Below are 25,342 nucleotides of genomic sequence, written 5' to 3'. Positions count from 1 at the left end.
CTTTAGGCACAGGGGCAAAGTCATGCATTTTCTACAGTCCTCTGTACCCCATGCCTATTTGTTTAGTCACTGTAGCCAGCTCTCTTCCATTTGGTAACCCAGCAGGCTGCGATACTGTAAAACAAAGACTACCAAGTCTGAGCGTCTTTTAAAAAATCCTATGAATCCGTCAAACCTTAAGAACATATTTAGGAGCTCCTGGTAGTACATGTGAAGTCTCAAAAAAAGGAAAAAACTGTAAACCCTTTCTCACAAGCCTTGATGTCTTCATGTTTGTATATGAACAGATTTTTGTAGAAAAAAAATCAGAGGTTATACTCTCTACCCATTGTTAGAAAAAATTACATATGATCTAGAATGCAAGTCGTCCATTTCTGTCTTAAAAGTATAAAGAGAAGTAACTAAAGTGTGACATTGGGGCACCTGGGTAGCTCAGTTGGTTAAGCATCTGCCTTTGGGCTCAGGTTGTGATCCCAAAGTCCTGGGATTGAGTCCCACATCAGTCCCCCTGCTCAGTGGGGAGTCTGCATCTCTCTCCCTCTACCTCCTCCCCCCTGTGTGCTCTCTCTTTCAAATAAATAAAAATAAAAATATAAAGAATGACATCTAGTCCTGATGTCTAGATGTACTAGACATCTAGTCCTGATTCAGAGTACTTTCCTGAATTTGTCAGGCCTAAAGGTTCCCTGCTTGTAAAAGAGTAATACATTCAGTAATTTGGGGGAACCATTTCACAAAGGAGAGTATTCTCTTGCTGTTCTGAGAAGCTACCTACTGTTAAAGTGCGTTGTGGTATATAAGTGGACCCCAGTAGAAATCAAGAGCGGGAATTACAGTGTTGGGAAAAGTGACTGCCAAGAAGATCATGTTGCAGAACTAGCTAGGAATGAAAAGTGAAAATAAGAATAGCAATGGATATCTGGAAATTGGAATTAATTTGATTGAAGATCCATGGCTCCATACATTGTCTTTTATGAGACTTCATCCATGTTTTATTTGCAGAGTTTGCTCTAGGACCACAGTCATAACTTTCACTATAAAATAGATGATTTTTTTCCCTGGGTGAAGACAAGAGGCCTCAAGATTAAGTTCTTCATGTTGTCCAGGTCACCTTCTTTAGGATGTGCTTGTAAAAAAAAAAAAAAAAAAAAAAAAAGGATGTGCTTGTACTAGTAGTCACCCAATGTTAATGACTGCTCAATATCTATATTAAAAGATAGTGGTGTCAGAAATCACATAAGAACCAGTGTTGTGTGATGTGGAAGATATTCATCAAATATTGCATGCCGGGAATGGTTTTATCTTTCAGCTAATGCTGTATAGTAAATATATAATGAAAGTGTTTGGTGACTTTTGGTTATTGTAATACAGAAAACCCATAACACAGAAGAGATTTTTAAATGATTATGGAACCATTAGATAGACTGGAGATGTGTTGTGCTCAATTCTGACAGAGGCCCAGATTGTTACAAGATTAGAAGAATAGGGGCAGCCACGGTGGCTCAGCGGTTTAGCGCTGCCTTCGGCCCAGGGCGTGATCCTGGAGACCCAGGATGGAGTACCACATCAGGCTCCCTGCATGGAGCCTGCTTCTCCCTCAGCCTGTGTCTCTGCCTCTCTCTCTGTGTGTCTCTCATGAATAAATAAATATTTTTTTAAAAAAAGATTAGAAGAATAGATCCCCTAAATGCAAATCCACACACTGGCTTGGTTTTTAGAAATGCGTTAGCCATCTACCATATTGCCTTTTGATTGCAGTTTTATGTTTAATGCGATAGTGAAAATTATACTATGATCATCTCGCAGTTCTTGAGTCGTATACATTGTTAGCATGTTCTGCCAAGAAGTGTACGGTGAATATAAAACCCTGCTTTCCTGGCTGGTAAATACTGGTTGGCAGAGGAAAATGTGCTCTCAGGAGCTATGAAATAGGGATGGGGAAATCCCTCCATGACATCGATAATACCAATAAAGACCATTTCTTTCTATCATTTCAAATTTGTGGAGCATCTTAGCAATATCCTCAATTACCTTGACAAGCCTGAATTTATCACTACAGGGATGCATTATTGCCAGTTTTCAATGTGAAGATAAGGTGTGAGGATCAAAACAAAGCAAAACAAGCTGTGGTACCAAGACATTTGTGCCCTGGTCACTGAAGATTTTCTTTCTCAGTGGAGAAAACATGGCAAAGAAATCGTGGGTATGTTTAAAAGCCACATCAGGATGCTGCAATAAGACATGAAGAACTATTCAACAGAATGCAGTGCAATCAAAGAGTAGATTAGGAATTTATCTGTCACTACTCCTAACCAGACCCAGTCAAACTACCAGGTTTCATTTGGACTTAAGAGTTTTCAAGGTACTATACTCATTAAACCTCTCCATTAAATTCTGGGTCCATGCAAACATGGACAGAATTATCTGACAGAGCCATCAAACATCTGCTGAAATTCCCAAACATCTATAATTTTAAATTTAATCTTCCAATTTAGCAGCAAAAAAGAGAGAGAGAGAGAGAGAGAGAGAGAGAGAGAGAGAGGCAGGGAAGAAACATTGCATGTAGAAGCTAATGCTTGAATTATTGAGCCAAAGCTTAGTGAAAGGTTAGCAATGAGATCACCTCTCTTCCACTGACATGAAAGAATTATTTTTTACCATTAATATTATGTTCCACTTTTATAATTTAAATACTTATCATATTTCTTTCTAGTCACTTAAAATTAATGGTCCAAGAGTACACTGAGCAAACCATTAAGTAGTTTGGGGATAACAAAAATCTGAGAAATGGTAATGAGAGATTGTTGGTGGAAATGAGTGACTGAGGGAATTGTCTAGGATACACAAAGCCTACAAATGGCAAAAGAGAGCCCTCAAGGGTTTCTTTCTTGTCATGGCCATGGAAAATTGGGAATAAATATTGAGAACTGGTATAAGAGAGAGAGTATGACAAATCCTAGGATTTGCATTTGATGAATACAATAAATATGGGGATGATTGAATCTTTTAAGACTCCTAAAACACAGTAGCTCCGCTACCCCCACTTCACCTTGGAGGCTATGTTCCAAGACCCTCAGGGGATGCCTAAAACTATGGAAAGTGGTGAATCCTATATATACTATAGTTTTTTTCCTATACATGCATATATATGATGAACTTTAATTTAGAAGTTAGGCACAATAAGAAATTAACAAAAACTCATGATAAAATGGAACAATATACTGCAATAAAAGTTATGTGAATGTAATTTCTCTCCCTCGAAATACTTTATTGTACTGTACTCACCCTTCTTGTAATGATGTGAGATAATAACAGGCCTTGGTGATGAGATGAAGTGAGGTGAATGACGTAGGCACTGTGACATAGCATGAGAATACTCTGACCTTCTAAAAATATGTCAGAAGGAAGATGACCTGCTTCCAGGCCATGGTAGATTGCAAGTGTCTAAAACACTGAAAAGTAAATCCGTGGACAAGAAGTACAGCTACATAAAAGATGGAAATTATGATATTGGCATAAAATATTGCATCATGAGTCATTATCTTTCAATAAAAATGAGACACTGAAAGGGTGACAACAGGTCAGAAACCCTTTAAATCTGCTAAATGAAGGATGCAGCATTTCCTCTTGGCTGAAATCTCAACCCAAACCATTGCAATTTTGCATGGTGTTCTGGGCATCTTCTCTATGATTACCCTAATAGAACTCATTGAACTTTGGGGGAAAAGAAAGAAATAAAAGAACAACTGGTTTTGATATCTACTCATTTTTTGTAAGCTTGGGGTCCAGACGTATTATAACAGCAAGAAAGAAGAGAGAGATGGCCTAGATACTAAATCTGATAGTGTCATTCTTCGATTCAAAATTGACTCCATGAAACTGTACCTTGTTGAGTATAGCTGGCAAGGAAATATTGTTCTCATGGTACATTAGTCAAGTAGTATAGCTGCTATAACATACCACCCCTAATGTCTTAGTGACTTCACATAATAAAAGTTTCTTTCTTTCTTTCTTGTCCAAGTCACAAAGTGCTATATGGACATACCAGGATTCTGGCTCTTTACATCTTGTGTCACTATCATACTAAATACATAACTTCCATGGTCACCCTGGAAAGGAAAGAAAAAGCATGGGCAACTGTGTATGGAGTTTTATGGCCAGGCCTAGAAGAGGGGTACATCACTGCCACCCACACCCCATTGCCTAGAACCTGATCAATTGGCACTATGTTGCTAATTGCAACATAGGCTTGGAAATCAGGAATTTCTATATGCCCAGGAAAAGGAAATGGGATTGGTAAATATCTAGCAAGTCTCAGCAGGAGATGTTAACTGAAAATACTATTATACACACACACACACACACACACACACACACACACACACACGGTCGCTGGGAATTCATCTGAGTGTAAAACAAGCCCTTCCTCTGGGGGGGGCACTCAAACCCCAACACGGAATAGGAAGCTCAGAGATTAACTGAGAAAGAGAGTGAATGGACTGCACCTCAGACCCCAGCAGGGGGAAAGCATGTGCCCTCCATGACCCTGCAGTCACAAAGGCCCCATATAAACATTGACTTCCTTTTCCCATGTCCCTGCTCTTCCTGACTTCCTATAGAGCCTTCCCTCCCTTCTACCAGAGGCACTTGGTTCCTTGATGGTTCCTTGCTCGACCAACCTTTTTTCCTCCCCCTCTCACCTTCCCATGCATGGAGTGAGGAGGGGAGGGAGGTTACAGGTGGGACAGCATATATGCTTATATGCTTATATGCTATAAGATCCAAAGAAGGATGTGAATTTTTAAAATATAGCACAATGCCTTCAGGAAATTTTGAGTGTAAGGATTTCAAATTGGGTTAAACTACAGACACCTGAGAAAACACAGTCACATGCTGCCGTCCTAACAGGTGTCCTAGTAAAGAAGTCGGAGAAGTTGGTAGCCATGTCTTCAGACCGAGCTATCCATACATTGTCATTCTCAGCTTGGTCATCGACATCAGAGTGATACTGATACATAACTTGCACACTTCAGACAAAATTTCTTCTCATACATTCCTCCCCATCCCCTTAAGGGAGATACTTGGCTCCCGTGAGAGACCCAAGGGCTGAGCTGCTGATATGATTAGCATTGTGCTCAGAACCAAGGGACCCCAACATGGGCACGTAAAGAAAGACAATTGAGGATTAACTGCAGTTATAAAAAAGGTGAAAGGAATCCAGTCTATTCAGCTGTTAACATTAAACATCAGCAATGGGACAATATGAAATGGTATTTCACTTCTGAAATTTGCATGCACTTTTTCTCTTCAGACCTTAAGGGTCAAAACTGGGCAAGCATCTTGCATGGAAGCAGCCAGTGAACTATATTTAAAAGTCCCTTCTGAACACAGCAAGGTATCAAACATTTGATGGATTGAAGAACAGAGGTAAAGAATGATATTGCTGTACTGACAACTCCTGAATACAGCACCGTATCATTTTTCATTAAAAAGAAAAGTCGGTAATTAAACTTGTATAAGGAGAATTTCCTGAAATGATGTTAGTACTAAATATGTAATTATGATTTGACTATAAGTAAATAGTTACCAAAAGCTTCATTTTTTAAGTAAAAAGCATAGCTTAGCACAATGTGGGAATAAAAACCTCTGGAGATAATAGATAAAAACAAAAAGCTACCAAACCTTTATAATAGAGTATAGACTTCATCAAATCACAGATTAACCCTTTGTGGTTTGCAAGGACTTTTCCCCCAGACTGTACACTGCTTTCTCTCCCTTTCACGGGGTATTTTGCAGAGCAAAGTTTTTAATTTGAAGCACAATTTATAAACTTTTCATTTTATGGGTCATAGTTCTGGTTTCAAGTCTAAGACCTAAATCCTAAGGACTTTCTCCTACCTTTTAAAAAAGTTTTAAAACGATTAAAAAGTTTTATATTTTTATGTCTTATGTTTAAGTCCATGATCCATTTTGAGTTAATTTTTTTTTAAGATTTTATTTATTTATTCACGAGAGATACAGAGAGAGAGGCAGAGACACTGGCAGAGGGAGAAGCAGGCTCCAAGCAGGGAGCCCGACGTGGGACTCCATCCCGGGTCTCCAGGATCAGGCCCTGGGCTGAAGGCAATGTTAAACCACTGAGCCACCCGGGCTGCCCAGAGTTAATTTTTATTTAAGGTGTGACACATAGGTCAAGATTTATTTCTCCCCTTTGGATGTTCAATTTAGCAAAAATTCCATCTTTCCTCCATTGAATTGCTTTTGCACCTTTTTTCAAAAGCATTTGGGGTTATCTGTGGGTCTATTTCTGGGTTCTCTATTCTGTTTCACTAATTTATGAGTCTATTCCTCCACCAATACTCACACTGCCCTGATTATTGTAGCTATGGAATATGTCTTAAAATTTGGCATACAATAATTTCTACAACTTAATTTTTCTTGTACAAAATTGTTTTTGCTATTTTGTACCTTTACTTTTCCACACAAATTTTAGAATAATGCTGTCTGCGTCTACTAAAAGTCTTTTAGTAGATTTTTTAGCTCAGTTGTCTGCTCACAATTTTATTATTTTTTTTTAAAGATTTTATCTATTTGTTCATGAGAGACACAGAGAGAGAAGCAGAGACACAGGCAGAGGGAGAAGCAGGCTCCCTGCAGAAAGCCTGACATGGGACTCCATCCAGGGTTTCCAGGATCAGGCCCTGGGTTGAAGGCGGCGCTAAACCGCTGAGCTAACTGGGCTGCCCTGCTCACAGTTTTAGAAACAACAAATGTGAGAGGTTATTGTGCTATCATTTTGTTTCCATAGATTATTCTCCCTTATATCTGGAGGGTTCCAGTTTCATCCTCTGGTTTCCAAGCTGGGTAGCTATTATTATTAGAACATATGCAACCCAACTATGTGAGAGCACAGAGTGATGCTAGCAGAAAGAGATGGAGGTCCTCATTCTTAATGCTTCCACCAGCCTCTCACCCCGGAGAAGTTGCCTCCTTCGGCAGCCTGACTGTAGTGCTGTCTCATCCCTTGGATTGTGTCTTGCCTGCTACTCTATACTGCCACATTGTCTCTCTACCAGGCTCCATTAATGGACATCCAAAGCAGAGAAAAAATATTCTAAGAATTATTCCAATTACTTCTGATAGCCACTTTGCCAGTGGTAGCTGACAGTTGCCACCCAACAAACATCATTGTCTGAAGATCTTTCACAGTGAAGCTTAGCAGGACTTAAGGTCACTTGACTTCTGTGAAATGAGCAAAGCCAGAAGTAATTGAGAATAAAAATTGTTTAGTTTATAAAGACATTCAATGTATTCTCTCTTCTTCTGGACTTAAAGAAATATTTTTAAAAATAAATAAAATCACCATCATTGCTTTCAAATTTGGCCACATAGAGTAATGAGAATGACAGATTTTCTCTTAAATAATTCATAAGGATAATTATCTATTACATAACATCTCATTGCTCAGCTTTAACAAAATTGGCCTATTGTAGTTAATAAATGATAAAAACAAATAGTTATGAGGCACCTATTATGTGTGGAGCCCTTTTTATAGGAAGTATCTGTTTAAATCTCACAGCCACACAAGGAGGCAGCATTATCATCCCAATTCACAAAAGAGGAAACTGAGGTTTAAGAAACTTAAGCATTGTACCTCAGGAGACATAGCTAGCAAGTGGTAAAGCCAGGATGGAGACTCAGGTCTGACCAACATGAAACCCCATGCTCCCAACCAATACACTACATATTATATATTTGATTACTTCTTTGTGGAGGGAAATGACACTGAACAGTTAAGAATCAAATTAATTATCATTCTATGACATTATTCAACTTTAATGATAATAACTCTTGGCATTTTTCAAAAGTCAGACAATGAAGTAGTAACTTCTTTAGGCAATTATGTGAATGCTTCCAGGCTGTTTTACTCTCCTTAAAAATGTCAGGAGACAAAAGAAAGGAGACAAGCTCAAAGTGGAGCAGGTCAGATGTAAAAAAGAAATTCCCAATAGCGTAATAGGTATGGAAATGTTTTACTGAGAGAGGAAGAGCAAAATCTTAAGATGTCCACAAAAGGTCTAAAGATTTCAGCCTAGAGCAAGAGGAATTGAGTTAATTATTTCTGAAAATCTTAATGGGTTTTCATTATTAAGGACATTCTGAACCTTGAAAACACATCCCATTATTAGGGACATTTCAGAGCCTTGAAAACATATGCCTAAAATATATTTTTTTAAGATTCATTTTATTTATTTATTTTGGAGAGAGAGAAAGAGAGAGAAATTGAGCATGGGGTGGGCAGAAGGAGAGAGAGAGAATTTTCAAACAGACCCCTTGCTGAACACAGAGCCTGATGTGGGGCTAATCCCAGGACCCTGAGATCATAATCTGAGCTGAAATCAGGAGTTGGATGCTCAACCAACTGAGCCACCAGGTACCCCTCTTTTTTATTATAATAAGGGAAGACCAATAATCTCAAATATCTGAATTTGAGCACTATTTAGACAATTAAGATTTTGAAACATTCTATTACTAATTAAGACCTCCAAAGAAGAGCAAAAAGTCAAAGTCAGTTTTGCAAAGACAATGCCCCCCCCCCCTTTTTTGAACACTCATCTTAATGAGAGAAGATATTAGTCAAAAGAAGCTTTCTATACAGGGTAGTTTCAAAGATTTAGGCATGCAGTCCTTTATGCAATGGGATTTTTCAATGTTAATTCAATATGGCTACAACATCTTGGACACACACACGGAAACAAAGACAGAGAAAGAATTTCCTTAAATAAGTAGAAGGAACTTCCTGGAAAGAATACTGTCACTTCAATGTAGCCCCTTTACCCTGGTACTTATTAAGCAAGCCAAATAGCCAGTTCCTTGCCCAAGAACCCAAAAGTCAATCTTCTCAAGTAACCTCTCAGATTACTGCCCTTCTTGGATGGTCTGCCCACATACACAGAGCTCCCGGATAGCCTTTTCATTCAAGGGAGACATTTTTTTTTTTTTTTTTAAGATTTTATGTATTTATTCAAGAGACACACATAGAGAGAGAGGCAGAGACACAGGCAGAGGGAGAAGCAGGCTCCATGCCGGGAGCCTGATGCAGGACTCGATCCTGGGACTCTAGGATCACACCCTGGGCTGAAGGCAGATGCTCAACTGCTAAGCCACCCAGGTGTCCCCAAGATTCATTTATTAGAAAAATGGATCTCCTATACAATGGCAAAGAAGCTTTCACCATCTATCTCCAACAATTATTCTTAAATATGTGTGAACAACCAAGAGTCCTCAAACAAAGAAAACATCAAGATGGAAGAGGAAGGCCAACATAAACAAACGGGGGAAAAAACTGAACCTCGAAGAAATAGACATAATTCTGAGATCTGAAAACAGATCATACTTTTAAAAAATCTACTTGGTGTTCTTTAGAAAGATTTGATAAAATACCGCTGCCACAAGGGAGAATGGGATGTTATGAAAAATGATAAAGAATAAAATAAATGAAAAATGACTCCCAAAATAAAATAATTCATCAGAAAGACTGCTGAAATCCAGTAAATCTCACAGATCATGAACCAAAAAAGGATAAGGAAACAAGAGATACAAGAGAAAAAGTAAAAGATATAAAAGAATTTACCCAAGGGCACTTGGCTTTCCCCACCAGGCAGCCTGAGACTGAATAACACAGGTGACACAGTTAGTTGGCATTCTCCATCCCTCTGTCCCCACCCCCATCAGAGAAGCTGAAAAGGGAAAAGAACTTCCACCCTCCCCCAAAGGCAATGAGACAGTGAGAGTCAAGGCTTCAGCTGCACCAGGAAGTATCAGTGGGGCCAAATAGGGAGCTGAACTTCCAGCCCCATCTAGGCCCCTATGCTGCAACTGAATGAGATGATTTCCTACAAAAAGAGATCCAGGATCTCAAAACATAATATCCAAACTGTGTAGGGTACAATAAAATCACTTGTCAAGCGAAGAACCGTTTCAACTTAAACTGGAAAAGACAATCAAGAAAAGCAACACAGGGCACCCCGGTGGCTCAGCGGTTTAGTGCCGCCTGCAGCCCAGGGCGTGATCCTGGAGACCCGGGATTGAGTCCCACTTCAGGCTCCCTGCATGGAGCCTGCTTCTCCCTCTGCCTGTGTCTCTGCCTCTCTCTCTGTCTCTCTCCCTCTCTCTCTCTCTCTGTCTCTCTCTCTTTTCTGTGTATTCTCATGAATAAATAAATAAAATCTTTTTTAGAAAAAAAAAGAAGTTCTGGATGCCTGGGTGGCTCAGTGGTTGAACATCTGCCTTTGGCCTAGGGTGTTATCCTGAGTCATGGGATCGAGTTCCACATCAGGTTCCCTGCTTCTCCCTCTGCCTATGACTCTGCCTTTCTCTCTCTGTGTGTCTCTCACTAATAAATAAATAAAATCTTTAAAAAAAATTAAAATTAAAATAAAAAGAAAGTTCAAAAAAAAAGAAAGAAGAAAGAAATGCAACACTGAGATAATACAGATGTTGGCTTTAGCTATGAAGGATCATTGAGTAGTGACCATAAAATGAGTAATTACAGCTATGTTTGAAACAAAAGACAAAACAGCCTCAGTGAAGAAATAGAGGGTGTAAGGTGAACAAAATAAAAGTTTTAGAACAGAAAAATATAACTGACATTTGAAAACTCACTGGGTAGACTCAATGGCAGAATGAATATAACAGGAAAGAATCAGTGAACTTGAGGATAGAACAGGAAAAAGAGAAAAAAAAAAAGAACAGGAAAAAGATGGAAAAAAAAGTGAATGGAACCTCAGAACCCCATGGAACAATGGATCTAACATTTGTATAACAGACACGCAGAAGGAGAGAAAGAAGAGTGGGGCTCAGAAGAGTTGAAGAAATAATAATAATTCAGACTTTTTTTTGAGGAAGATATATGTTTTTAGAACATCAAAAATTTCCAGAAGCCACCTCTTTATAGTTGCCATACTTCTGACTTTTATCTATAGGAAAAATGCAAATAGCAAAAACTACAATAAATTCAGCCATTTTAAGTAAATTCATTCTGTGTTATCACTACCACCCTAGAAATTTGCAGACATGGGTCAATGCGTGAAATACTTAGCCCTCCAAATCCTAGTCGATGCACACCATGGCTTGCAGGTCTGATGACATAACTGACTTCTGGGGATGGTCACGGGTTTGTCCATTTGTTCTTCATTCAACAAATACTTCCTGTTCCCTTATTCTGGGCCACATAGTGGGAAGTGCTGTGCTACAGCAAGATTTCTGTGTTGAGTTTTGCTCTTCAGCAACCTACCCAGTGTATTCTGCTGTTCTAGAAAATGTCTTCTCATGGCTCTGACCAGAGTAGAGCTTGTTGTTCATCTGGTGAGAATCTACTTAGCTTTTTGGGTTTTTGTTTTTTGAAGTGCTATAAATCTTTTTGTATGGTAAGAGCCATTTTGCTGTCTGCTATGAAATGCTTTACAACCAAGCTTACCTTATAGTTGGTATTCGTCTTTGTTTTTGCTTTTGCAAAGTCTTGTATTTATTCAACTACTCACCAAGATCTCAGTCTCATTCTGGATGGCTTTTTGTGACATAAGCTCTTTCTATCTCCCTGTGACAACAGAGGTCTACTTAGCTATTACCATCACTGTTGTATCCACTCTCAACAGGCTTAACATAGGAGCCCATGAATTACTATCAGATAAATTAGAAATTTGGGTGAAAGGAACTTGTCACTACTTGGATTGGATTTTAGGACAGCATTTCCCAGCATTCAAGTTCTAAATATCTTGTGCCTATCTTGCTATGCCAACCAAAATGACGAAAGGCCACATTTCTATCCTACATCTTACTGATTACTGAATTCACAATTCAGTACAATTACCAGTTAATTTAAAATCTGTGCAAATTAAATGTGAAGTCAAAGGGTAATTTTCAAAAACTGATGACTCATGGCTTTCAGACGTCAGACGAATATATGTCAAAAATTTTAATTCATTGTATACACAAATTGTAATGCCGTTAATAAATGCTGAACTGACCTTGCAAAACTTGTTCTGTGCATTAGAGCAATAGTCATTTTTATTCCAATGGGGGCACATCTAATTTATGTTCTTGTAGATAAGAATTGTTTTCACTGCTGTCAGTTTGCTACTAAGTTAAATCTTACCTCTCCAGGTTTACAAAATAGCCTAGTCAGAGTCACCTCCACATGGAATTAAATAATTCCGGAGCCTTCAGCCTTTCATTGAAAAGATATTCAGTAGTCTCTTGCTCATTCCCAAATCTTGAGTTTTTCTCTAGTGATAAAAACTATAATGCTGCCTTAGCACAGTTATGGAAGGCAGACCAAAGAACACAGTTGCCTGAAAGTACATAGAAAGAAATCACATCTTTTTTTTTTCATTTTAATTCCAGTATAGTTAACATTCAATGTTATGTTAGTTTCAGTTATACAATATAGTGAGTCAACAATTTCATACAGCACCGGTGCTCACCACAAGTGCGCTCCTTAATCCCTATCACCTCTTTCATCCGTCCCCTCACCCATCTCCCCTCTGGGAAATAACATCTCTTTTATAGCTTGTGCTTAGTTTTTTTCTTAAACACATAAAACAGGATAAAACAAATAAATGTTAACGATCTTGAGCAAGATATTGTAAATGTCACTTCACTTAGGTTTTATCTAAGATAACAAATAGAAATGCAATAACTATTAACTAAATGCAAAATAGAAATGTGGTTAATTTGTTTTGCTTACATACAAAGGGCATCCATCTAGCAAAGGAAAACAGAGATTTTTTAAAAGACGTGAATTATTCTCATCAATTATTTCCCCCTATAATGAAAAAACATGCTCTCCCATGTCAGTGAGTCAAGCCGCAGAAGTGGAGGAAGATGGTCTGAGAAGGTAGGCTATTCCAATTTGATTTAAGTAGCCTAAAGAGGACATTCAAAGGCATCTGAGAAGGAATTTCCTTAAACTACTGGCATGCAATTGACTTTCTTGCTTTTGGATGAATTTATTCCTTTGTCTGCAATACAAGTCCAATGCATCTTAATTTTCAAACAGTAGTTTGTTCAGCAAACATTTATGTCCTTACCATGTGCCCAGAACCATGCTAACCACTATTATCTTCTATCACTCAGTACTCTGAAAAATCCTACTAGTGAATCTGATTGTAAGCAGAACTTCCTTAGACTTTAAACATGAGTGGACAGGCTGGGCTGCAGAACTAAGATCAAGGCACAGTGTTTTAGCTCAGCTGGTGGGAGAGCCAACTGGGGAAGGCAGGGCTGGAAAATACTTACTTCTTGGACTCAGATTTCCAAAAAGCATTGATATCTAAGCAGCTTTGCCTCTCCTGCTATGCTGACTTAGGTCACAAGCTATCTAAAGTACTTTGTATAGTTCACACAAATGTTTATTCACTTTTCACAATTGTACCAAAACAGAATCCCAAACCTTGTTGTATTAATTTCCATTGCCTGAATCCCACCACACCTCCTCTAACATCCTTCCCTCCTAGGCTGAATTGTTTTGAGGGCAAGATTTGCACCTTGAACCTATGTAAGCCTCTCTGTATGTTCTTAGCACCTAGGGACTTCAGCATATGGCAGGTGCTTATAGTGCTTGTTGACAGAAAGAAGATAGAATAAATTGAAAAAAAAAAAAAACAATCAGAGATTTTTCTGGATTCTTAAATATCCTCCATAAAAACTCAAATTTCTTGGAAAGAATTAGAACTTCATCAGTTAGACTGATGCCTAACTGATTCTTTTCTAACACCTGGGTAAAATCAAGAAGACAGTGGACGTCTTGAGGGAAGAGCATAGGGAGAAGGAAGGAAATGTGATTTCTGAGCTGGGGGCAGGAAGAAAAGGATATGCTGAGAAGTGAGGGGGTGGTGGTGGAGGGGGATGCCTTTGAGAAACAATCTATTTTCCTTTATAGCCCTGCCACTCACCTATTTGCCAGGGAACTGGTGAAGAGCCATTTCTACTTTGGACACCTGTGTCTAGCAGTAATGAAAAAAAAAAAAATCTGCACTGTTACTCATCAGCCCATCATCCAACCTAGGAGGGCCAAGGAGGCCAGTGCAAAGACCAGGTGCTTGAAGCCTGTATGAAAAACTGCTTCTCTGGACCCCTCTCTTCCCCTGATTTCCGTCACCTACAGCAGGGCAGGGGGTGCGGTGGGGTGGGATGTCATCCAGGAGGAAGAGCAAGGATCAGATATGCTGGAAGAGGAGCCCCCGGAACTGTCAGCTTGTGTCTCGCAGGCAGACTTACCTCTGACTCCACAGAGATGCCATGTGGGAACTCCCTCAGATTCCCTCTCCTCCCTTGTTAACACTCCTCACAGCAGCACCCGGCTGCATTTTTTCTTTCCTGGGTGCGCAGCTACAGTTGTAGACATGACAAATGCTGAATCTTGCAACCAAGATGGCCTTCGGTAGGCGAATAGACAGATAAACTGTGGTAATTCAGACAATGGGCTGTTACTCGGCACTAAAAAGGAATGAGCTATCAAGCTAGGAAAAGACATGGAGAAAGTTTAAATGCATGTTCCTAGGTGAAAGAAGCTGGTCTGAAAGGCTACGTACTGTGTGATTGCAGCCGTGGAGCAGTCGGAGTGAAGTCAAGGTAAACGTGGACTTTGAGTGATGATGACACATCACTGCAGGCTCAGCAATTGTTGATGATGGGGAGGCTATGCCTGTGTGGGGCTCTCTGCACAGAGGGCACCCACCCTGGCAGGACAGCTGATGCCAAAGTGAGCGCAGGTCAGACGCCCCAGGGTGCTTGGTACAAGGGGTGGCCTGGCGGGGTGGCTAGATCTGAGACACGCACGAACCAGGGTTTCCCACAGTACTTTGTGCAGAGGCACCCTGTGGAGTGCAGCTGGAGCCTGAGTGGTGCGGGCCTGGAATGTTCCAAGGACTCTGCCCCTGTCACCTCGGTGCAACTCCTGGAGCTGTATGTGGTGAGTAGTGACCAGGGGTGTCCTGCGTGCACTGTGCTGACGCCAGCTTGGTGGGATGGCTTGAGCTGGTGTGGGCTGGGGGCCCTGGGGCCCACTGAGGCAGCAGGCAGGCTGTGATGCCCGGAACCCTGCTCCTATCCACGCTATCAAGGCGGAGGGGCATCCTAAATCACGCGCTCCACAGAGTTCTGGCCGCTCCCCAGCCTTTGGCAGGGCTCCAGGGCTGGTTCCTCTATGTTCTGGTTGCTCTCCTCGGTGCCCCGGGCGTCAGGGCCCCGGAACCCCGCTCCCATTCATGTTATGAAGGTGAGGGAAGCAGAAACCACAGGGCTTGCCAGCCCCTCCAGCCCCGGAGAGAGTTCTAGCAAGCCCTCCCCTGTTTAGTGGAGGGCAAGTTCCCTTATATTCTATTTGTGCTTTTAAACCTCAGCTTTTTTCTGTGCCCCAGGGCAGAGGACTCTACTCCCAGGCCCTCAGTACCACCCCTCTCCAGTGCAGGGGTAGGGCTGGGGCTTTTCCTCCTCACCTGGCATGGCTCTGTCGCCTTCTCAATCCCGCCTCTATGTTTCTTTGTGCAGAACCTGTCTGGTCAGCCCTCAGTTCCCCATAAAGATCTGTCTGTAGAGGGGGTGGATTCAGGGCCTTCCGGGGCCACCGTCTTCGACCGGAACCCCTCTGGATCCTCGCCTCCCAAACTGGTCCCAGGACCAGCCCCTAGAGCAGCATTCCCCGAGGCCCTCAGAAATGCAGAATCGCAGGTTCCCCGGCATACCTGCTGAACTGCAGTCTTCACTTTGACCAGATTTCCAGGGAAGGAGGTGACATCAAAGATGACTCAAGTTTTCAGCCAGCTTTGGAAAAATGGGATTCAAAATAAAAATTAATGTCAGTTTTATTTATTTTTTAAGATATTATTTATTTATTCATGAGAATACACAGAAAGGAGAGAGAGAGAGAGAGAGAGAGAGAAGCAGAGACACAGGCAGAGGGAGAAGCAGGCTCCATGCCGGGAGCCCGACGTGGGACTCGATCCCGGGTCTCCAGGATCGTGCCCCAGGCCAAAGGCAGGCGCCAAACCGCCGAGCCACCCAGGATCCCCTAATGTCAGTTTTAAACATTAAGGACATCATGTTCCTCAGTACCTTGGTAACTTTTGTTACTATTTGTTATTATTTTATTATCCATTTGTTACTATTTCATAGGTATTAACCTGATTAAATCCTTATAATGACCTATTAAGTAGGCTTTTATGGGTGAGAAAAAGAAGACCCAGAGAGGCACAGTCCTGACATTGATCCCAGAGAAGCTGTTCTTTGTCTTCCATTTGCTCACTTATGACATGAGCATAGTTTAATATTGTTGGCTTTTGAACCAGCTGAAACTAATTTTGGTTTAAGAAAGGAAACAGGGATCCCTAGGTGGCTCAGCGATTTAGGGCCTGCCTTTGGCCCAGGGGGGCGATCCTGGTGACCCGGAATCGAGTCTCGTGTGGGGCTCCCTGCATGGAGACTGCTTCTCCCTCCTCCTGTGTCTCTGCCTCTCTCTCTCTCTATCATAAATAAATAAATCTTAAAAAAAAAAATAAAGAAAGAAAACAAACACACACCTGACATTAGCCCCCTGTATCAGGAGCCTGTGACCAGGTCTGTCTTGGCTGGGTCAGAGGCACAGCCTGGCAGTCTGTCACCCCCCAGTCACCGCTTCTCCACTTGGGTCCCTGTTTCCCTACGCCAGCCACTGGGAATAGGTACCGTCTCTGCTGGTCAAGGACAGTGTCAACCAGGAGGTAACTTAGAGCCAGGCAGCCCTGGGTCAGGATTCCTCCCTCAGTAGGGCAACAGGACACACTCTGGTCCACACTTTGGTGAGCACCAGAGGCAGAGAGGGGTGGAAACCATAGCTCACTCTTCGCTCTGGACAACACTGAAGTTTAAGTTCAAATGTCTATCTTTAACATTACCTCGGAGACCTGTGAAAAATATCAACATGAAAGGAAAACTTACACGAGTGTTTTTTCATAGCAGCATTATTTAAAGGATGCCCAAAGCGGAAACAATCTATGCATTGCTCAACTGATGAATGGATAGTGGTTCAGCTTCACAGTGGGATATTATTTGGCAACAAAAAGAAGTGAAGCATCTATGCAAGGTCCCTGTAAGGATGAACCTTGAACACATTATGTTAATTGAAAGAAGTGAGTCACAAAAAGTCTCATATTGTATAAATCCAGTTGCATGAAGTGTCCAGAACATGCAAACTCACAGAAAATAAAGTAAATTAAACAATTGCCTTGATCTGTGAGGTTGGATGAGCTGGAGGATGATGATGAAGGTATGAAAGGTTTCTTTTTGGGGAAATGCAACTGTTCTAAAATTCACTGAAGGGATGGTTGCACAAGTCTGTGAATATCATAAAAGCCTTGCAATCCTATGCCATAAAGGGGTGAAGGTAGAGATATAGTAATATCTCAACAAAGCTGTTGGGGAAACTGCCTGTGGGGAGTCCTCCTTAGCACCTTCATTCTGGCCTGCAGTAGCCGAGAGGTCCCAGGATGTGAGCCCTTTGAGGGAACCCTGCTGACCATCTCAGTTCAGATCCAAATGCTTGTAAGACCTTGGACAAGTTACTTCACTTCTCTGGCTGTGTTTCCTCCTCTGTGATATGGGGATGGTGTTATACATTCCCTATAGTGTGACCACACGTGACCTTTGCTCAGTGCCTGGCAGATGGGAAGATTTGGATAAATGTGGGCTTGCATTACCCTCTGGGAAATGAGGATAATGCTACCTACCTCACAAAGTTGCTATGATGACAAAACGAGTTAACGTAAGGAAATTATTTAACTGTGCTGGGCACATGGACAGTCACCAATAAATGGTGGGTAGTAGGGATAGCTATCATCAGGGTTGACCAGATTATTATTTTAGTGTGATTTAGGAACAGGAAGTGTATGAGGAGAAGGAGCTTCTAAATTTCAGTCCCCACACACATACACAAAATCTGTTTTAACAGTCCCAACAAAGACCCCTGGTTGTCTTTAGCTTTAAATTAGGACCCAGCATCATCAAGCCCCCAGAGTCATGACCTGTGATGAGTCCTGCTGGCTGCCCTGAGGCAAGGAGGCAGGAAAAGTCACAGTGTTGAGGATGATTCCTTCTTTAAAAGTTGTTGAGTGGAAGCAGGGAGGTGGAAGCCTGGCCCTCAGAGGCAGGGTGCCCTCAGAAAGCCCTAGAGTGGCTTTGACTTTGACCAAGCAGTTCTCCAAGGTGAGGCAGCCCTGACTCCTCCTTGGGAGAGATTCTTTTTCTGCCTCTTGTTCCTGAATCTTCATTTTCTCTTCTGTTTCCACTCCAGTGGAATGGAATCAGGGCAGAATCCCCCACAGGGAGCAGGATCAAGCTGCCCCAACTCACTAGAGGCAGGGTACTGAGATGATTTGTGGAGCTGGGGCCCAGAGAAGCCTGGGCTTCTTTTCCAGGCCCTGGTACACATGTTCTCTGTGAGACCCTTTACAACCACAGGGACCAGCCTGGCAGGGTTGGAAGGGTCTGGAAAGATGAGCCTCCCCTGCCTCCCAAGCCACCATGCTTCTGTCTGAGCCTGACCCCATCTCCAGTATTTTTTTTTTTTTTTTTTGGTCCCTATACTCAGTGTATATGCCATTCCTATAAGCTCCATCTAACCCTGGTGGCGCAGCGGTTTAGTGCCGCCTGCAGCCCAGGGCGTGATCCTGGAGACCCTGGATCAAGTCCCACGTCAGGCTCTCTGTATGATGCCTGCTTCTCCCTCTGCCTGTGTCTCTGCCTCTCTCTCTGTCTCTATGAATAAATAAATAAAATCTTTAAAAAATAAAAAATCAAAAAAAAAAAAAAACAAAACATGGCCCTCATGTGGTCCCCTTTCAGCCACTGCTGCCACAGCAACCCACACCACCATCTCCACTCACTTGGATTTTAAAAATAGACTCATGAGGGACACCTGGGTGACTCAGACGGTCAAGCCTCCAACTCGATTTTGGGTCAGGTTTTGATCAAAGGATCATGAGATCGAGCCCCGTATCAGCATGGAGCTTGCATAAGATTCTCTCTCTCTGTCTCCCTCTGCCCCTCCTCATGTTCATGTGTGCTTCTCTTTCTCTCAAAAGCAAACAAACAAATAAATAAAATAAAAAGAGACTCATGACTCTCCCAGGATCAATCTGGTCTTCCAACAGTCCATCATTGAGTTACCAGACTATTTTTTTTTAATTTGTATTATATTATGGGGTGTCTAGGTGACTCAGTGAGTTAAGCATCTACCTTCAGCTCATGTCATGATCCTAGAGTCCTGGAATCAAGCAGCCACTGGCTCTGCTTCTCCCTCTGTCTCCCCAACTTCTTGTTTCCTTTATCTTGCTCACTTGCTCTTGCTCTCTCAAATAAATAAAACCTTTTTTTAAATTTTGTATTATATTTTTAAAAATTTGTATTATTGGGCACCAGGGTGGTTCCATCTTAAGCAGCCAGCTCTTGATTTCGGCTCAGGCCAGATCTCAGAGCTTGGGATCAAGCCTTGCATCAGTGCTTGGGATCAAGTTCTGCACTCAGTGAGAGTTTGCTTGAGGATTCTCAATCTCTCTCTCTCCCATCTTGCACTATTTATTTATTTATTTATTTATTTATTTATTTATTATTTATTTATTCATGAGAGACACAGAGAGAGGCAGAGACACAGGCAGAGGGAGAAGCAGGCTCCCTGCAAGGAGCCTAATGCTGGACTGGATCCCAGGACTCCAGGATCATGCCCTGATGTTCAAAAGGGCATGATGCTCAACCACTGAGCAGATGCTCAACCACTGAGCCAAAGGCAGATGCTCACCCAGGTGTCTTGCACGGTCTCTCTTTAAAGTGAATAAATAAATCTTTAAAAAATTGTATTATAAAATCTGTAACATCTATGAGAGTATGATTTAAAGAATAAAAATAAACTGAATATCTCATAGGTGCCACCAGCTTAAAAAATAGAAAACTGACACTGTAAAAGGCCCCTGTCTTCCCTTCGAAATTACCTTCCTCCCCTCCCCTTACAGGTAACCCGCATCCTGAATTTTGTGTTAATCATTATTTTGCTTTTTATTTTATTATTTTATTTTTTAAAGATTTTATTTATTTGAGACAGAAAGAGAGAGTACAAGTGGGGAGGAGGGTCAGAGAGGGAGAGGGATAAGTAGACTCCCCACTGAGAAGGGAGCCCAACGACACAGGGTTACGTCCCAGGACCCTGAGATCATGACCTGAGCTAAAGGCAGATGCTTAAATGACTGAGCCACCCACACACCCCTATTTTATTTTTTAAAATAAAATTGCATCTCTATATAATCGATCCATTAGTATTGTTTGTGTTGGACTCATTAGTTCTTCCCTGATTTGCTTCTTTTTCATCATTATGTTTTTGAGATTCATCCATTTTGATGCATTTTAAAATTTAAATCAGATTGTGTTATTCACCTACTCAAAACCCATCAGTGGTTGTCCACCCACTTAGGAATTAAGTCCAATCTCCTTTCTTGTGCTAGAAGTTCTGTACATGATTGGCCATTACTTGTTTCTCTTGTTTTATTTCCTATACTTGCCCCCTCACTTTTTCTGTTCCACCTCCCCTGACTTCCTTGTTTCTCAAACATGCCAACATTGTTTGTGCCTCAAGGTCTTTGCACTGACTGTTCCCTTTGCCTGGAATTCCCTCCCCTATTCCATATGACTTGCTAACCGTACTTTGTTCAATTGTCTTCTCAAATGTCACTTCTCAGAGGGCCCCTATTTAATTTATGCTACTTACCTATTTCCTGCCACTCTCTATACTATCTCTTTACCTTGATTTATTTTTATTTATAATATGTCACCATTTGTCCTTATGTTATATATTAATTTGTTTATGTTCAATTTCCCCCATTAAAAGTTGTAGGGCAATTATCTTATCTTGTTGTTTATCAGAGAATAGGATATATTAGGCATTCAATAATAATTTTGTGTTAAGGGATCCCTGGGTGGCGCAGCGGTTTGGCGCCTGCCTTTGGCCCAGGGTGCGATCCTGGAGACCTGGGATCGAATCCCACATCAGGCTCCCAGTGCATGGAGCCTGCTTCTCCCTCTGCCTGTGTCTCTGCCTCTCTCTCTCTCTCTGTGACTATCATAAATAAATAAAAATTAAAAAATAATAATAATAATAATAATTTTGTGTTAAATGATTGAATGAATTAATGAGGGAGCATAATTTCTATTAGTCCACAACCAAATCACCCAAATATAAGCAATCTAAGTGTAAATATTGTGTTTGTTTTGTAAGTGCAGCTTTAACATAGACACCTGCTCCCACCCGAAGACCCACCCAGTATAGTTGTGCAGATTGCACACTGCACAATGTTAGAGATCACCAAGCATATACACTAGCAATTTTGGAATAGCCACTGTCTCATTATTCACTAGCTTATGTGCCAATTGTTTCACATTCATACCTCACATTCATATGTCTTTACTTGCACATAATAGAAAATGCAATCCAAACTATGATAAATAAGAAGGGGAATTTGTTGGTTGGTGTGCCTGAAAAGTCCAGCAGAAAAGCAGTCATCAGGGTGACTTACCCAACAGCTCAATAGTGTTATTGCATTTTCTATGGTTGCACTTTCTTTGCACTTCTTTCTGCTCTGCCAATAGGAGGGCTAGCTCCATGTACGAGTGTACCACAAATGATTAGAAGTTGCCTGATTTCTAATTCAAGACTTAAAGGAGGAAAGGCAGAGCTTCTGCCCCAGCATTCCAGCAGGAATCCCGATTGGTCTAGAGTAGATCATGTGCAGAGTCTCAAGAAAATGAACACAGTGAACAGTCTCATGGTTGCACGTGCTGCTCAGCCCTTGTTATCCAGGTTCACTGTGTCCTGGAGGCTGGTCTCCCCAAGCATAGTGTCTGTAAAAGGCAGGAGTAGAACCCAAGTTCTGTAAGTGTGAAGGCAGGTATAGAGGGAGAGTCTACAACAGATACTGGGTGGACCCCTGTAAATATCCACTAAGTCACCTATATGGAAACTGTGAGGTTAAGGGAGATCATAGATCTATGATCTGGGAGTGATTGAATGAAGCCATGGGTATAAATACAATAATGCTCACTGTGAATTTTGTGAGCATTTCTTCCTAGAGCTAAGGGCAGTCATTAATGTGAGAGCTTGTTTATTTTCAGTTAGAGAGCAAAATCTTCATTTTTAGGTGTCAGATCTGAAACTGTGCCCTAGCTGAGTATGAACTTATGCCCTGGAGGGGTAGTTTCCTCCTGGGCTTTACACACCTTGGATGAGAGTGAGGAGGAAAAGAATATTGTGCTCTTGAGACTTCGATGCTCTCTGTGTTGGCTGATTTGCATTCCTGGGACAGATCCTGCCTCTTTGAAGTGAAGAACCCCACAAGATGTCAGTGGTCAGCGAAGTGCATATGCTAAGTGTCTGGCAATATCCTGGCCTGGGAAAAGAAGCCTCGACCTTCCCCAACGTCGAGCATTTTTTCAAGAAGCTTGGGGCTCCTCCACCAGGTATCACCTATCTGCTTTGGGCCACTTAATGCTGTGAGAAGCACTTCACCTTGTCATGACTCCTGGGTTTCCTCATTGTCCTTTACTAATACATGAAGATGAGCTGCAGGGGAGGGGTGTTAATAAACGTGAAGGAAAGAAGAGGACAGAATGGTTGGAGCATGTACTGGCATGCACTCCTGTGTTTGTGTATGTGTGTGAGTGCCAGTGTGCACGTGTGAGCGCATTACCTTTGTGTGGGGGTTGTGTGTGCATGCATGCGTGTGTCTATGCGTGCATGTGTGACTGTATGGGTGTGCTTGGACCAATAGAGGTGGAGTGATAAATGACTTCTCAGGTTCTAACTCTTTTTTTTTATTATTTTATTTATTTATTCATGAGAGACACACAGAGAGAGGCAGAGACATAGGCAGAGGGAGAAGCAGGCTCCATGCAGGGAGCGCAATGTGGGACTCCATCCCAGGACCCCAGGATCACACCCTGAGCTGAAGGCAGGAGCTCAACCACTGAGCCACCCAGGCACCCTCTATTTCAAGGCATATTCCAAAATGTTCCTTCCTTGTCCTTTTGTGTTTCCTTGGTCCTCTTCTCTCTGTCTGAAGAATCTGGTCTGCATATCTGAGTCCCCTGGACTTTATGTTTCTAGAAGGGTGAACAGGAGGGAAGCAGATGGAGTACACCATGTGGCGTCCACATGCACACAGTGCCTACCACACACTACCCATGGAGGCTCCTGCCTTTCAGACCCAGCCAGAAAGCTGCACTGTGCTGCTACCCATGAACTCCCATCATGCAGGGAGGAGGTTTAGTCAGGATTCAACTTACCAGGAACAGGAACTCTCTCAAATTACTGCAAATAAAGAGGAATCTTCTAGACCCTAGTGTGACATACACAGCGATGCCTTGTGGGGTCTGGAAGTTTCTGGGCAGCTTCCCTCTCCACCTTGCTCTCCATGACCTCATGACCTCTTGAGTTCTCTCTGCACTTCTGCTCCTCCCTGCAGACAGCATTTTCTCCCTCCCATAAATTCAGCTTGGATACGGCTTGGTGAACCATGGTATTACTTCTGATCCCAGCTCTGATGCTTAAGACCCTCTGCCCACACTTCCCGCACCATTAGTTATTAGTTAATTAGTTAGTTAGTCCTAGAAAGCAAGAGAAGGAGTATATGTATGGCCATGGTGGAGTCTCCTGGCATAAATATGGCAACTTTGGCTCATCTTTTCAGTATGGGCTATGGGGACAAAGTTGTCATGCAATATTTGGGGACATGCTTGTACTAAAAACTAACTCCTTCTTTCCCTGAAATCCAAATTTGACTGAGTGCTCAATGTTTTTCTTTGCTAAATCTGACAGTGCTCTTTGGGGCACTCTGAAAAAGTCTATTCTGAGGGCCAAGGAAATGATAATGATTACCTAGCACTGTTTTTGTCTTCCGGCACAGGTCTCAAATACCAGCTTTACCATTCATAACAAGTATGAATCATGTAGTATTCTGAAGGTAAATTTCTAGACAGGAATCATTATCTTATTAATTAAAAATAATATGATAAGATTACTATTTACATCCTGCTTTGTTCCAAAATAAAATATGAAATGGAGGGGAAAATAAAGCTAGTATGAGTGCACCACAGATTTGTGTTCCAGGGGCCGGACTGAAGATTCCACCAGGTAAAGTAAGGCAGGCTCTTGAAGGATGGTGGAGACTTGGTGATTTTTGGTTCCCTTGCAGGCTTCATCTTCCCCCTTTGTTAATCCTCCCTGTGGAAGGAACAATTCTCACAGCTCTCTGAGAAGTATCATCACTCTTTTGGGGTGGGGGGGCTTCTAATCAGTAACTTGAGAAATACTAATTCATCGTAAAGTGCAGTTAATGCATCTATGGAATTCCATGGCTATCATGTTTTAAAAAAATACTTATAGGAATTACAAAGAAGATACAAGGATAGTTAAGGTGATGAGATGATGAGAGATTTCTTTATAATTTCATTTATGATTAGTATACCGTCATTCACTAATGTGAAAAATAAAATGTCTTTCTGGGGGCATTGTATAAGACAGGACAATTTATTCAAAACAAACAAAAAAACAACAAAATCTCCATGTGTTCTTGGGAAAGGTTTCCAGCAGCTTCTGCCAGTCAGTAGCAGCTAGTTTGACAGATAAAAATGAAGACATTGGCAAGCAATGCCATTATTTACAAAGATGATAGACTCCACAGTCATAAGACCCAGAACTGGAGCAAGGGACATGAGGTTATTCCTGAGGCAACTTATAACATCTGAGCAAACACAAGTCTACAAGATGAGGAACCTGGCCTTTCAATCTCTCCGATTTTTACAGGAAGGGTAGGGATCTGGCTGGGCATTAGGAGTATCTGGAGTCTGAGACTCAAATAACAGCAGGACCTGCTGTCTTTTTCTCAAGGTTGTAGTAAAATAAATGACTTGATGTAAAATAGTGCTTTAACCAGACAAGTGTGTAGTAAGCTCTGTATGCGTATTAGCTATTCTTATGATTATATGTTGTGGATTTCCTGTCAACCTCACTTTCTGGTGAGAACTGTGTTTTCTACATAGGAAATACTGCTACTGATAGCGTTTTGGTTTTATATCTTAGTATTTTACTGGAAGGGATTTCTGTCAAGTTCTAAATTCAGTTAGGAAAGTTCCACAGGTATAAGCAAAGAAAGAGGTAAACCAACTCTTGCAAGAATTGAACACCAAATCTGGGCAGCCCCCATGGCACAGCGGTTTAGCGCCACCTGCAGTCCAGGGTGTGATTCTGGAGACCCGTGATCAAGTC

General features: G+C 41.6%; 1 long non-coding RNA gene across 11 annotated transcripts in view; it reads right to left on the bottom strand.

Moving 5' to 3' along the window:
• Positions 1 to 25,342, bottom strand: part of LOC121476229 — an 80,322-nt gene that overhangs the window by 26,347 nt on the left and 28,633 nt on the right. For 7 of the 11 annotated variants that reach the window (XR_005983885.1, XR_005983882.1, XR_005983890.1 and 4 more), the window contains 3 exons: positions 15,747 to 15,825; positions 14,281 to 15,592; positions 12,158 to 12,353 (listed from right to left, as the gene is read on the bottom strand). This is a non-coding gene — a long non-coding RNA (uncharacterized LOC121476229). Of the gene's footprint in view, positions 1 to 12,157; positions 12,354 to 14,280; positions 15,826 to 21,596; positions 21,918 to 25,342 lie in introns of those variants that run through there. The other 4 variants (XR_005983887.1, XR_005983889.1, XR_005983892.1 and 1 more) reach the window with 4 other exon arrangements.

Source organism: Vulpes lagopus, chromosome 15 (genome assembly GCF_018345385.1).
Source record: "Vulpes lagopus strain Blue_001 chromosome 15, ASM1834538v1, whole genome shotgun sequence".
NCBI classification, from domain to species: domain Eukaryota; kingdom Metazoa; phylum Chordata; class Mammalia; order Carnivora; family Canidae; genus Vulpes; species Vulpes lagopus.
The sequence above is the reverse complement of the archived record's forward strand: the minus strand, read 5'-3'. Positions and strand labels throughout refer to the sequence as shown.